Source organism: Chiloscyllium plagiosum, chromosome 6 (assembly GCF_004010195.1).
Source record: "Chiloscyllium plagiosum isolate BGI_BamShark_2017 chromosome 6, ASM401019v2, whole genome shotgun sequence".
Taxonomy (NCBI): Eukaryota; Metazoa; Chordata; class Chondrichthyes; order Orectolobiformes; family Hemiscylliidae; genus Chiloscyllium; species Chiloscyllium plagiosum.
In genome coordinates, this window is record NC_057715.1 from 27,501,482 (window position 1) to 27,516,900 (window position 15,419).

Here is a 15,419-nt window from a genome sequence, read left to right on the forward strand (position 1 = left end):
GAAGTGGTGGAGGCTGCTACAATTGCAACATTTAAGAGGCATTTGGATGGGTATATGAATAGGAAGGGTTTGGAGGGATATGGGCCGGGTGCTGGCAGGTGGGATTAGATTGGGTTGGAATATCTGGTCGGCATGGACGGTTGGACCAAAGGGTCTGTTTCCATGCTGTACATCTGTATGACTCTATAACTGCTAATATGTAGTCTGATCTGAATGTTACACACCCCTTCTCATTTTGTACAGCCTTGCTTGAGTTCATCGAAGACAAACTTGGATTGAATTGGAGCATCCTTAACCTGTATAAGTCTTTAGGGACCTGTACACGAGCACACTAAATCTGAACCAGTTGTTTTTCCAATTTCCCCAGCTGCTGAATGAGTGCAGCTGGCTCATTTCCTGGGAGAATTCTGAAATTGGAGAAACCACCGAAATGATACACCACAGAAGGAGGCCATTAAGCCCATCTTATCCATGGTGACCTGAATACACTGGATGCCCTTTGTAATTTCATCTTCCTCCACACGGCCCATAGTCCTGATGCTTACAGCATTAAAGGGCAGATCTAGCTACATTTTTGAACGAGGGTAGGGTCTCTGCCTCCCACCACCACTCAAGCAACACATTCCAGACACCTACCACTCTCTGATTTTAGAACAACATTTTTCTTTGCATCCCTTCTAATTCTTCTGCTCCTTAACTTGTATCTATGATCCCTGGTTTTTGAACCTTCTGCCAAAGGAGACAGAGCAGACAGGAGGAACCTATCTCTACCCCTCACAATTTTAGAGAGTTCAATCATGTCACCTGTCAGCCTTCTCTGACCCAAGACAAAAAACCTCAACCCCTCCAATCTGGCATTGTAGATGCAGTTCTCCGGCAACACTGTACTAAATCTTCTTTGCACTCTTAACAAAGCAATTATGTCCTTCTGTAATGTGGCGATAAGAACTGCATACTCCAGTTGTAGCCTCACTAATATCTTGTACAGTTTCATCAATTTATCCCTACTTTTTTATATTCTATACCTCTGCAAGTAAAGAAGAACATTACATATGCTGCCTTTACAAGCTCATCTATCTATACTGCTACCTTTAGGGACCTGTACACGCTCTCACTAAATCCAAATTGTTAATGTATAAAACAAACAGTAGGGGATCCTACGCCAAGCACCACAAAACACCACTTGAAACAAATTTCCATTCACAAGGGCATTGACCATTACCCTTTTTTTTTCCGTTATTAAGCCAACTTTCAATCCAACACATCATATTACCCTGTATCCTCCCATGGGCTTTTATTTTATTGTCCAGTCTGCCATGTATGATGTTGTCAAATGCCTCATTAAATCTAATTCCTGATGAAGGCCTTATACCTGAAATGTTGACTCTCCTGCTCCTCGGATGCTGCCTGACCTGCTGCGCTTTTTCCACCACCACACTCTCGACTCTCACTAAAATCCTTGCAGACCACAATCACTGCACTACTCTAATTGATCCTTCCTCAAGGAAATCAATCAAATTTGTAAAGAATGACCTTTCCCTAACAAAGCAATCTTGACTATCCCTGGCTGGTCCAAGCTTAAGTGACAGTATATCCGATTTCTCAGGATTGATTCTAATAATTTGCCCATCACCAAAATAAAACAAACTGGCTTTTATTATTAGCTTTCTCCTTTCTGTCATTTTGAACAAAGGAACCATATTTGCATTCTTCTCGTTCTCCAGCACCTCACCAAGTGAAGAATTATCAGAACATCAGCTAATTCCTCCCTGATCTCCTTCAACATCCTCGAGAGCAAACCATGTAGCCCTAGCGACTTACCCACTTTTAAGCATTCCAACTCCTTTAACACCTCCTGTCCCATTATGATTATTTTGTTCAATATTTCACACTGCTCCTCTTTGATTACTGCATCCACAACATCCCTTTCCTTTGTGAATGTACAAACAAAAACTTCATTTCAAATTCTTCCCAAATCTTCTGAATTTCCACGCAAGTTTCCTTTCTCATCTCTGATGGGTCCCACTTATTTCCTTAACAATCATTTTGCTCTTTCTATACCAGTAAAACATGTTGGGTTTCCTTTATCTTGCTTGCTGATATGTTTTCATGCACACTGTTTTACCTCCTTTTCTCTTTTGTTTACTTGATCCCTGTAATTTCTATACTTCCCGAGGCTATCTTCAGTGTTGTGTTTTTTTTGAGACTATCATTAGCTTGCTTTTTCTGTTTAACCTTTCCCTGTATTTTTCTGGACACCGTGGGGTCTGGATTTGACAGTACCTTTCTTACTTTTGGAGGGACATGTTTTTTTGTGCCTCAAGGATCTCACTTCTCAGTGTCTCCCATTGTTTTACCACTGATTTATCCTTTAGTTTCCTGTCCAGCCCACCTCAGCCAAGTCACATCTTGGTTTTGTAGAATTTGCCATTTCACCCTAGTTTAAAAGCTTTTACTCCTGATTTCTCTGTCCTTTTCCATAATAATACTAAACCCATCTGAATTGTGATCACTATCTCCAATATGGTCGTGCAGTGCCCCTTCACCCACTTGCTCATCTTCATTTTCCAAAATTAAATCCAAAATCTGGACTTGTTGCGTATTGTTTAAAAAAATTTCCTGGACATGGTACATGAATTTTTCGCCCTCAATGGCCCTGCTATTAGATAACTAAAGTCTCCTCCTGTCATTGCCCCCTCATTCCTACAGGCAGAAATTTGTCTACATATATCATAACGTCATAGTGATGTGTAGCACAGAAACAGACCCTTCGGTCCAACTCATCCATGCTGACCAGATACCCTAACCTAATCTAGTCCCCCTGCCAGCACCAGGCCCATATCCCTCTAAACCCTTCCTATTCATATACCCATCCAGATGCGTTTTAAATGTTGCAATTGTACCAGCCTCCACCACTTCCGCTGGCAGCTCATTCCATACACGCACCACCCTCTGCATGAAAAAGTTGCCCCGTGGGTCCTTTTTATATCTTTCCCCTCTCACCCTAAACCTATGGCCTCTAGTTCTGGAGTATCCCACCCCAGGGAAAAGACCTTGCCTATTAACCCTCTCCATGCCCATCATAATTTTGTAAACCCCTATAAGGTCACCCCTCAGCCTCCTACGTTCCAGGGAAAACAGCCCCAGCCTATTCAACCTCTCCCTATAGCTCAAATCCTCCAACCCTGGCAACATCCTTGTGCATCATTTTTGAACCCTTTCAAGTCTCACAACATCTTTCCGATAGGAAGGTGACCAGAATTGCGCAATATTCCAAAGTGGCCGAACCAACATCCTGTACAGCTGCAACATGACCTATATATTGCTCTGTCTTCTATCTCCTCACTATTTGGGCATCTATCTTATATTGCGAGCAATGTGATTGCCCCTTTTGTTGTATTCCTCTGCTCAACTCGTAAAGCCTCAATTGTTCAGTATATCATCCCTTCTCACAATTGGAGTTAATGTTTCAGTTGTAATATGCAAATTGAAGTGCAGTATGTGGACTCTGAACACCCTGACTTCACCACTTAGCTGAGCGTTATATCAAGCAATACTATTGATTTGACTGATTGTGGTCGGACAGTCATCTTTGCACTTTCACCTGAGAGCTTGCTGCTGCTGGACATTTGCTTTTGAGTCTTGCTATCAGCTTTTTGGAGTCGGAAAGGATTCTGCTTCTGTCTTGTGGTCTTTACAGCAGAGACACTATTCAGCTTTAACACGTGCAGAACACTCATTGTGGTGAGGGGCTGAACAACCAACGTTGTTCTTAAGACTGTATCTCAAAGCCTCACCACATTCAGAACAGAATGGGGTCAAAAGAGGAAGGAACGAAATAAGACCCTGTGGGTAAACGCAAGCCATCATGTTGCTTTGTATGCAGCCAAGTGTGTTTTACAGTTGAAGGCCCTAAAAAAAAATTGCATAATTATTGTAGAGCTTCAAAGCATTTTTATTCGTAATTCAGACATCATGTCATATTTCATGCCAGTAATTGGTGATTTTCAGATAAAAGGAATGTTTACTTCAAAGTGTTATTTGGCTAAGGTCTTCTGCAGTAAAATGTTTGACAGAAATTACTTTGTGCTGCTCTGCACGTTCTTCTTTCTCCTTGAGACCTGTGATTTGACTCCACGGTGGCTCAGTGATTAGCATTCTGCCTCACAGCACCAGGGACCTGGATTCGATTCCACCCTTGGGTGACTGTCTGTGTGGAATTTGCATATTCTCCCTGTGTCTGCGTGGGTTTCCCCTGGGTGCTCCAGTTTCCTCCATAATCCAAAGATATGCAGGTCAGGTGAATTGACTATGCTAATTGCCCATAGTGTTAGCTGCATTAGTCAGGGGTCAATATAGTGTAGGAGTATAGGTCTGGGTGGGCTACTCTTCAGAGGGTCAGTGTGGACTTGGAGGGCCTGTTTCCATACTGTAGGGAATCTAATCTAATCTAAACCCCATCTCCCAGTTATGAGGAATTGAGACATCTTGACTTGGCTCCTAGTCAGGGTAGGCACAACGTTTCCTTCTTAAATTGTCTCTAAATTTTACATCTCACCCATGTCAAAATATCACTCTGGCGGAAACATGTTACTTGGTAGTGTTGGGGATTTTCTTATTTTGTTATGGTTAAGGTTGGTGCCCTGAATTTCCTGGTGAATCTCTTTTGCATCACCCAATGGCAAGGTATCCTTGTTTAGATGAGACCAAAACTGTAGTCAATACTTAAGGTGAGGTCTCACCAAGGGGTCTACACAGCTGCATTAAGATATTTTTACACCTGTACTCACTTTTCCTTAATCGAGTCATATAGCGCAGAAACAGAGCCTTAGCTCCAACCTGTCCATGCCAAACATAATCCCAAACTAAACTAGAACCACCTGCCTGCTCCTGGCCCATATCCATCCAAATGTCTTTTAAACACTAAATATACCAGCATCCACCACTCCCTCAGGAAGCTCATTCCACACGCGAACCACCCTCTGTGTTAAAAAAAAAACTTTGTCTTTTATGCCTTTTTTAAATCTTTCTCCTCATCTTAAAAATGTATTGAAATTCCCCACCCGGGGGAAAAGATACCTGCCATTCACCTCATCTATATCGCTTATTATTTTATAAACCACTGACAGGTCACTTCTCAACTGCCTACACTGCAGTGAAAAAAAGTCCCAACCAATTCAGCCTTTCTTTATAATTCAAACTTTCCATATCCTGCAGTGTCCTGGTAAATCTCTTCTGAACCCTCTCCAGTTCAATAATATCCTTCCTTTAACTGGGTGACCAGAACTGGGTACAATATTCCAGAAGAGGCCTCACCAATGTCCAATATAACCTCAACATAACATCCCAACTCCTATACCCAAATGACTGAGCAATGAAGGCAAGCGTGCCAAACACCTTTTTAACCATCCTGTCTATATGTGACTTGAAGTTTAAAGAATTATATACCTGAACACCTATGCCCCTTGTTCTACAACACTACAAGGCCCTACCATTAATTGTATAAGCCCCACCCTTGTTTGTTGTACCAAATGCAATACCTCCCATTTACCCAGATTGAACTCCATCTGCCATTTGATCACGATCCTTCTGTAATTTTGGAAAACCTGCCTTTCTAAATTGCTTGCTGCACCTGCATGCTAACGTTTGATGGCTCTTCAATAAGAACGTCCAGATCATTTGGACATCGATACTCCATAAATTCTCAGTATTTAAGAAGTAATGTTTGTTTTCTGCCAAAGTGGATACCTTTTGTACTTATTGTATTCCATCTGCCGTGGTTTTGTTCATTCATTTAGCCTGTCCATGTCTACTTGAAGCTGCCTTGCATCCTCCTCCTAATTTATATTTGCATCCAGTTTTTCAGAAAACTTGGAAATGTTACACTTTGTCCCAACATCCAAATTATTGACATGGGTTGGGAATAACCGTGGCCTCGCTACTGATCCTGGCAATGCCTCAGTGACAACAGCTTCCCAACCTGGGAAAGGCATGCTCATTCCAGCAGTTCTCCAACCTAAAGATCCCAATTACCCCCAGATTTAGTTCTAATTTTGTTGACTAACTTTCTGTGTGGGACCTTTCTCACATTAAACAACCTACTGAAAATGCACATACCCCATATCTACTGATTCATCTTTGTCTACATTACAAGCAACAACCTCAAGTGGCAACCTTGACAATAGATTTGGATATTTCCCCAGTGGTGACATCAAGCAAGTCTTTGGTTCACTATTTTCTCTCTCATTACCTTTGTAAATATTGGAGTTATGTTTGCTACTTTTCATTCTGCAGGAACCATTCCAGAATCTATAGGATTTTGAAACACAACCGATAACTCATTCATTACATCCACTGTAGCCACCTCCTTCAATTTTTTTAAAATTTATAATTCAACTGGTCCTGAGACTTATTCAACTTCCATCCAATTAACGTTTTGAATACTACTTTATTAGAATGCATTTCTTCCAGTTCCTCATTTTCACAAGCCCTTTGATTCCCTTTATTTCTGCAACTTTTTGTGTGTCTTCATCCATGAAGATAGAAAAGAAGTTGGTTAGTTCCTCCATCTTCTTCCTGTTCTCTATTACAAATTGTTCCCACCTCCGTTTGTAATGGACACATTTTGCCTTGATAATTTCCTGGACAGCAGGACTGGAAAGTAGAGCCACCCCTGCTCAACATTAATAGCTGATGGTAATTCTAAAGAATGAAGCCCCAAGTTAGAAATCAGTCCCTTTCAACAAGGGTTAAATATGAGGGCAGTTTGAATGCAGATTCACATTTCTTATTCTCTTGCTAATGTAGCTTTTGGTTCTTATTAAATAATACAGCACTTCTTCTGTAAGTAACAGACTTAAAGTTACCAACTCAATTCTGATATAATCCTTGGTGGGGTATGGTCACGTGTCATGCAATCAAACAATAGCTCCCACACAAATTTATCTTAGTTCCGTGGCACAGTGGCTTAGTGGTTAGTACTGCTGCCTCACAGCGCCAGTTACCCTGGTTCAATTCCTGCCTTGGGCGAGTATCTGTGTGGAGTTTGCACATTCTCCCTGTGTCTGCGTGTGGTTCCTCTGGGTGCTCTGGTTTCCTCTCTCAGGTGCAGGTCAGGTGAATTGGCCAAGCTAAATTGCCCATAGTGTTTGGTGCATTAGTCAGGAGTAAATATAGGGTGGGTACATCTAGGGTAGGGAAAATGGGTCTGGGTGGGTTACTCTTTAGAGGGTCGGTGTGGACTTGTTGGGCCGAAGGGCCTGTTTCCATACTGTAGGGAATCTAATCTAATCTCCGTGTTTGTGCATCCCTAATGTAATGTAAACAATTATGTCACAATACTCCTGAATGTTTTTGGAAGCTAGAAATGGAATTTGGATTAAACCTTTTTCGCTGTGATGTTATCAAGTCACTTTTTGTGGTTGACATTCAGTTTCCTCTTTCCTGTTTTCCATTGAGAGTCCATGTAGCTGACCCTACACCTCTGGCCTACTCATCACTACTTTCTCTAGGATTGGAATGGATAGACTAAGGCTAGCATTGTCAGCAATGCTCTCACGCTGAACAAAATAGTATTATTCGATGTGGAGTACGGGTTAATGAACTGAAGTAGATGATAATCAACAGGTTTCTTTGCTTGTTGTTAACCTGGAGTCCAAAGACTTCATGGACTCTGATTTCGTATTGATAGCGCCCAGGGCCGCTCCCTTCAGTTGGCATTGCACTCTGCTGCCATCTGTGGTTGAGTTAGTGGAACAGGCTCAGGAGCGATGATTGAATGGTCTGGTATAATTAGAACATTGAAAAATATAGAATCCCTATGGTGTGGAAGCAGACCATTCGGCCAATCCAGTCCACACCGACCTTCGGAAGAGCATCCCATGCAAATCCAGACTCCTATCCCTGTAACTCTGCAGTTCCGATGGCTAATCCTCCGAGCCTGCACATCCCTGGACATTATCGGGTAATTTAGCATGGCCAATCCACCTAATCTTTGGATTGTGGGAGGAGATAGAGCACCCAGAGGAAACCCAAGCAGACGAGGGGAGAACATGCAAACTCCACACAGGCAGTCGCCCAAGGGTGGAATTGAACCTGGGTCCCTGGCACTGTGAGGCAGTAGTGCTAATCACTGAATCAGTGTTCCGTCCCAGAATGTATGACTGTGCAGATGTGCTTGACAACCCTCCTAACTTTGACACCGATCCCCTGAAGTTAATAAGGGGAATTTTACAGTGTTGGCTGAGTTTGGAGTGCCTTCACATAGTTCCAGAACATTGCTGTGATTGCAATGATGTGAACTATCCAGTGTTATTCTTACATCACCTTGTGGTGTGATGCAATAAACTGATTTACCATGGACCACCACTAGAGGTAGTTATGAGTCAGTCACATTAGTGTGGGGCTGAAGTCATTGATGCCACACCAGGTATGGTGCTAGATTTCCTGACCTAAAGCCTAGTTGTGAATGACGTGCCAGTTTAGCACTGACACTGACACAACCATGTAAATACATCTTGATATTTTTGAACTTGGCCACCTTTTCATCCATTGATGTCTTGGGTATTTTTTACTTTTGATTTAATATTATTCAGGCTGGTTTATAAAACCAAGAAGTCTGAATTCCTTATTCTCAATCCCTATGAGACTGCTCTTTCTCATGAGTACTGTAATATTTCACCTGTTTAGACTTTGACTGGCAATTAATTAACCAAGTGTCCTATATTAAACTCACTACTGTCGTGACATTTATTTTTAATAATCAAGTTAAATGGAGTTTAAAATAAATTTTCAGAATGATGTACCATTTAATTATAAATGAGAGAAGAATGTGGCTTTATTCTTAAAAAAAACTATTAAAGCATCTCTTTGCATGAATGTGTTTTCACTCCTGCTTCTTCGAACACAATGCTGTTTAGTCACAGAATTAATGTGATGCTTTGTCTTCAGTTTAAAATTATAGGTTTAAGTCACCACCATGTAATTTTTTTTTTAACCTGTATTTTGTTGTGTCATGTGCAGAATGTCTTCCCAACCTTCAGTTTGCTGCACAGATGTTTATAAAGGTGTGGGAAAATTACAGGTTTGTGAGGTCTCTAATTTGTGTAGTTGAAGATTTTAAGGCTTGTTGATGTGCCTGGGCCTTGTACAAGCATATCTGTTTTAGGTATGTCTGGTTCTCAACTCCTCACATCCACATGAAAAGATAACACTTCGACACTTTTCGAACTTGCCAAGATTGTTTGAAATTCTGTGCATTTTATTAAATGTTTGCACATTTTAAGGAGCGTCACCTTTTCAATCCCACTATTTCAGGCAACCTACACTTAACTAAGCGGGTAATACGTGGTCCCAAAGTCCAAAAATGTGCAGGTTAGGTGAATTGGCCATGCTAAATTGTCCATAGTGTTAGGTGAAGGTAAATGTAGAGGAATGGGTCTGGGTGAGTTGCTCTTCGGAGGGTCGGTGTGGACTTGTTGGGCCGAAGGGCCTGTTTCCACACTGTAAGTAATCTAATCTAAACCTGTCAAGAGTGGAACACCAAAACAACACGGAAGTTGGTGGGGTGGATGGATAAGTGGCAGATGAGATTCAACTTAGAGAAGTGGGAAGTAATGTATTTTGGTAGGAAGAACATTGGAAGACAACTTAAAATTGAGTAAAATTGGGTGACAATTCTGTAACGAATGCAGAAGCAGCAGGACCTCTGTACATGTGCACAGATCAGTGGTGGTGGCATGACCGATGGAGAACAGTTAATACACTATATGATGTCCTTTTGCTGTTTTAATTGGGGTACCAAAGCACAGGAGTAGAGAGATCTATTAAGCTTATACAAGACACTTGTTCGACCTGAACAGAAGTACTGGATATAGTTACGGGTGCACATTATGGGAAAGACGCGGTTGCATTGGAGAGGTTGCAGAGGCGATTTACTGAAATGGCTCCAGGCATAAGAAACTTCAGTTAGCAGGATAGATATTTGGCACTATTTGCCTTGGAGAGAAGAAGGCTGAGAGAAGATTTGATGGAGGTTTTCAAAATCATGAGTGGGCTGGACAGGATAGATTGGGGAAGCTGTTCCCAGTTTTTAAAGAAAAAAGAATGAGACTGCATACATTTAAAGTGATGTGTAATTGAAGTAAAGGTGATGAGATAAAACTGTTTTCATACACTGACTAGTTAGGGTGTAGAATGCAGTGACTGGAAATGTGTGGAGGCGGGTTCAACTGATGCCTGCAAAAAGGGCGTTGGTTGGTAGTCTGGATGGAAATGTGCGGCGATATCTGGGTTAAGGCAGGAGGTGGGCACTGGACAGTAGAAGCAATGCAGGTACAATGGACTGAATAACTTCCTTCTGCACTGACAATTCAGTGATTCTGTGAACCCATTCCTTTTGGCCCTGCAATATTTCTTTCTTTACAGGTGCTTATCCAGTTTTCTCTTCTGGCAGGCCAGGAATGAATCTGCCTTTGCTACATTTTCAGGAACTGCATTCCATATGCTATATAATTGCAAGTGTTTTATCTGGTTATTAGAAATGCTGCACTTAAATACAGTGTATGTTATACGAATAGTGTTTGTCCATTCATTAAAATAGCACTGAATAATAAGTGCTAAGTACTTATGGTGTTCATGGTGTTCTCAGACAAATTTGCCACAGGCTTTCTTAAGTGATATTAGGTCAACCGACCAGAAGTTTGGCCAAAGAGAAGGGTTTTAAGTTGAAGCTTAAAAATGGTAAGAGAGGCAGCATGTTGGAAAGGATTAAGCTGAATGGGGATGGGAGGAATTTCTGAGGTGGGAGGGGGTCCATGCAGCTAAATGCATCGCTGACTAGGGTAAAGTAGTGGACAAAGGGATGCGCAAGAGGCCAATGTTGAAGGAGTGCAGAACTTATTTTTTCTCTTGGGAATATTGGAGGTCACATAGATTGGGAGGATTGAACCATAGAGTGATTTGACCACCAAGGTGAGAATTTATTTTTTTGAAAGTGATATGGTGTCACCCACAGCAAGTGTAGATCACCGGGTGTGGGTGATGGATGAAAGAGATTTTTAGGAACCAAGAGTTTTGGACAAGTTCAGTGACATTCAAATTGGCTCCTGGCTGTCTTCCCTCATTCTACCTCTATAAACGTGAGGCCACCCAGAAGCCTACTGCCCGTGTTCTAACGCTCAGCAAAAACTATTCACCATTGCCCCCTATGCTTGTTGACCAACACTGTCTTACTGATTTGTTCTTTGCATTGACTTTTTTTTTAAATAAATCTGATTCTAATTTCCAATTGCCTTTGTGACCTCTTCTCTCTCTATCTCGAATTTATTCGAGCCCCAGAACTCTCTGATCTCGGCAGTCTTCTGATTTCTCACTTTTTGATTGTCAGTTATGGCCTCCCCTTCAGTGGCCTAGGCCCGAAGCTCTGGAGTACCCTCACCACCCCTCTGATTCTGTACCTCTCGTTTGCTGCTGCAAGATACTCAGTAAACCTCTTTGGCCAACGTTTGGTCACCTGCCTAAATATCTGTTTATGTGACTTCTTGTTTCAAGACAAATGCTGCCTGAATGGTCCCAGTTGATTCTTTGTAGCATCTGCAATATTTTTCACTTTGATCATAGCTGTTTTTAACTTCTAGATATTTTCTAAGCAGCCTATTCAGGGATGCTATTGCCAACAAATAAAATCTATCCTACTCTACAAATGGACTTTTCTAACCTATATGGTCCTCTTTGTTTGATAAGTGTGGTTAAGGGATTGGGAAATCGAAATGGCTGCAGAATTAGTCAATGGATGCCCCAGTTACTTCAGGTAATACTTAGTTGGATCTGAGTCTGAGGGATGGTCTCATCGCAGTACCATGATGTGACCAGGCTATATCTGGCACCAACCTGTAAAATAAGATGCAGAAACCAGTAGTGTCAACATCACCTAGCATTTATACAGTGCCTTTAATATATTAAAACGACCCAAAGGACACTTTCAAAGAAAAATTTACTGTATCATAGAATCCCTACAGTGTGGAAGCAGGTGAGTCCACACCAGCCTTCCAAAAAACATTGCATCCAGACCCACCTCTCTACGCAATCGCTGTAACCCTGCATTTCCTATGGTTAGCTCACCTAGCCTGCACATCCCTGGACACTATGGGCAATTTAGCATGGCTAATCCATTCTAACCTGCACATCTTTGGACTGTGAGGAAACCAGAGCACCCATTGGAAACCTATGCAGATACTGGGAGAATGTGCAAATTCCATAAAGACAGTTACCTGAGGGTGGAATTGAACCCTAATCCTTGGTGCTGTGAGGCAACAGTGCTAACCACTGAGCTACCATGCTGCCCTATAGATATATGGAAATATTCTAGCTGATGACAAAATGTTTGGTCATAAAATTGCGTTTTAAATATTGATTTAAAGGCAGAGTGTGGGACAAAGACATTTATAAAGAGAGTTCGAGAGCTTAGGCACAATACTAAAGATGGATCTATTAAAATCAAGAATGCTGAAGGCCAGAATTGGAGCTGTGCAGATATTTCAAAGGGAGGAATGTAAAACTGGAGATTAGAGATAAGGAAGGCTGAGACCATAGAAAGATTTGAGAACAGGATGAAAATTTTAAAAACAAAATGTGCTTTGACTGGGAGCAGGCCAGTGAGCATATGGGTGGGATGGGAATGGGACTTGCTGCAAGAACAAGCAATAGAGATTTCGATAATTTCAGGATCATGGAGGATAGACTGTAGGGGGTCCTCCTGAAGTACATTGGAGTATTCTGGCCTAGAGTTAATCACAGGATGAATTAACAGCTCTCGAGACGACTTGGATATGTGGGATTGAGAGCTCATCACAGTCAAATGCGACAGCAAAGTTGTGAACTGTCTGATGCAGCCTTTGACAGTCATCAGCAGAAGACTGTAGCATCCGTGGTTCCAGTATGAGGTGTGAGAGTTTCTGCCTGTCCAGTAATGGATGTCATTTGAGCATTCTGATAGTTTGAAGGTGGTGGACGAATTGAGAGGTGACCATGAGCTTGAGTTTGGTGTACATCTGGAATCTGACTTTTTTTTAACGAATGACATTGCTGAGAGCCAGCATGTTCTCACACTATGAACAAGAAAGGGACAGGCCAAAGAAAATCATCTAGTAGCTTTAAAGGAAAGTTAGATTGATATGGAGATGTTATACATCCTGTCATCATGAGGGCTACTGCACCATTGAGATCAGTAGAATTTTGTCAGCTTCTACTAAAGAGGAAACATTTAGTAATCAAATCTTCGAATATAGATTAATCTTAAAAGTGGTCTGTGACAGATTGCTCTGTTAAAGATCCCTGGTCAAAGACCATTCAGGGTTATTTGGTAATGTTTTTGAGGAAGTCCTTTTCGGGACTTCTCGATGTTGCCCACATTTCAAAACTCTGCTGCCCATATATTAATTCACAGCAAGTTGACTTCTTTTATCACCCTTGTGCTCACTGACCTACATTTGGCACCCAATCATTCATCCACCTGATTTAAAAATTCTCACCCTTGCATCCAAGTCTCCCCGCAATCTACTGAGATATCAGCACTCCTCTAAATCTGGCCTCTTAACTATTTCCAATTATCATCACTCTGCCATTGGTGCCATCAGTCGTATAGACCCTAACCTCAGCAAGTCCCTCCGCATGCCTCTATACCTCAGGCTTTTCAAGTGACCTTAAGGTAGGAAACTCTCCCTTGACCAAGCTTTCAGTTAACTGCCCCAGTATCCATTTGTGCAGCTGGATATCACACTTTGGTTTATACTGCTTAAGTGAAATGCTTTTGTAATAATTTATTACATTAGAAGTGTTGTATGAATATCTCATTGTTTAGTATTGGAAAATAAACATGATATTTCATGATGAATCATTCCCATTCAATTCCCAAGAAAAAGTTTCAGGGTACATTTTAACAATATTCACCACAGAATTTTCTAAGACAAGGCAAATTGGTCATTTAAATGTACTGCACTTTTTTTGAAACGGAATCAAATAACCTCCATTTGGGATTGAAAGTCAGGGAGTAGAAGCCCACAGTCAATTGGTAGATGCTATTATAATCACTACACACGGAGCCATTTAACTAACTCTAACCCCAACATCAACCAACTGGGCCATGCCATTGATTAGTACCCAATAGCAGGATCCTCAGCAGAATCTGACCTAACCATCTTCCACCCTCACACACTAGACATGTAGAATCCAATCTGCCCAGATTCCTACACCAGACAAAAGTGTGATTGAGCTGTGGTTGGCAACAGAACTGTTTCCAAGCTGATAGAACAGTTGGTATTGTGAATAATGTGCAGAATTGAAGCTTAAAAGGAACTCCAGGTTGACGTGGCCAGTTCGTGATGTGCAAATGAAATACAATGAGGGAAAGGTGTGAGGTTGCACATTTTGGTAGGAAGAATAGGGGAGCAAACTATTATCTAAATGAGTCAAGAGTGTGGTGCTGGAAAAACACAGCAGGTCAGACAGCATCCGAGGATAGGAAATCGACGTTTCAGGCAAAAGCCCTTCATCAGAAATTCCAGCATCTGCAGTACTCACTTTCTCCTATTATCTAAATGGCGAAAGGCTATGGAAATCTGAAGCACGACAGTTCTCTTATGGTTAATGAGCATGTTCAGTTGGCTGTTAGGAAGGCAAATGCAATGTTAGCATTCATTTCAAGAGGGCTAGAAAACAAGAACAGAGATGTACTGCTGAGGTTGGATAAGGCTCTCGTCAGACTGCATTTGACATAATGAGGAGTTTTTGGTGCCATTTCTAAGGAAAGATGAGTTGGTCTTTGAGGGCATCCAGAGCAGGTTTACAGGAATGATCTCCGGGATGAGAGGCTTGTTCCAAAAGGAGTGGTTGAGGACCCTGGTCTTTATTTGATGGAGTTCAGAAGGTTGAGGCGGGGGTATCTCATTGAAACTTGCAGAAGATTAAGAGGCTGGGAACGAGTGGACTTGGAGAAGATGTTTCCACAAGTAGAAGAGACTAGGACCCGAGGGCATAGCCTCATCCTGAAGGGACGACCCCATAGGATTGAAATGAGGAAGAATTTCTTCAGCCGGAGTGTGATGAATCTGTGGAGCTAATTGCCGCAGAGGGCTGTCGAGACCAAGTCATTGAGTGTATTTAAGACAGAGATGGATAAGTTCTCGTTTAGAAAGGGGATCGAAGTTTCCAGAAAGAAGACAGGAGACTTGGGTTGAGAAACATATCAGCCATGATTGAATGTTGGAGCAGACTCCACATGCTGATTGGCCTAATTCTGCCCCAATATTTTATGATTTTAAGATTATGGGCTAGTTGTTGGAAAGTGAGGTTAGAATAGGGTGACGAGTTTATTCGGCTGGCACAGTGGGCTGAATGAAGTTCTGTGTTGTAATGTTTCTGTG

General features: G+C 41.8%; 1 protein-coding gene across 3 annotated transcripts in view; it reads left to right on the forward strand.

The window, feature by feature from the left end:
* Positions 1-15,419, forward strand: part of uchl3 (ubiquitin carboxyl-terminal esterase L3 (ubiquitin thiolesterase)) — a 57,102-nt gene that overhangs the window by 14,700 nt on the left and 26,983 nt on the right. The window lies entirely within an intron of this gene.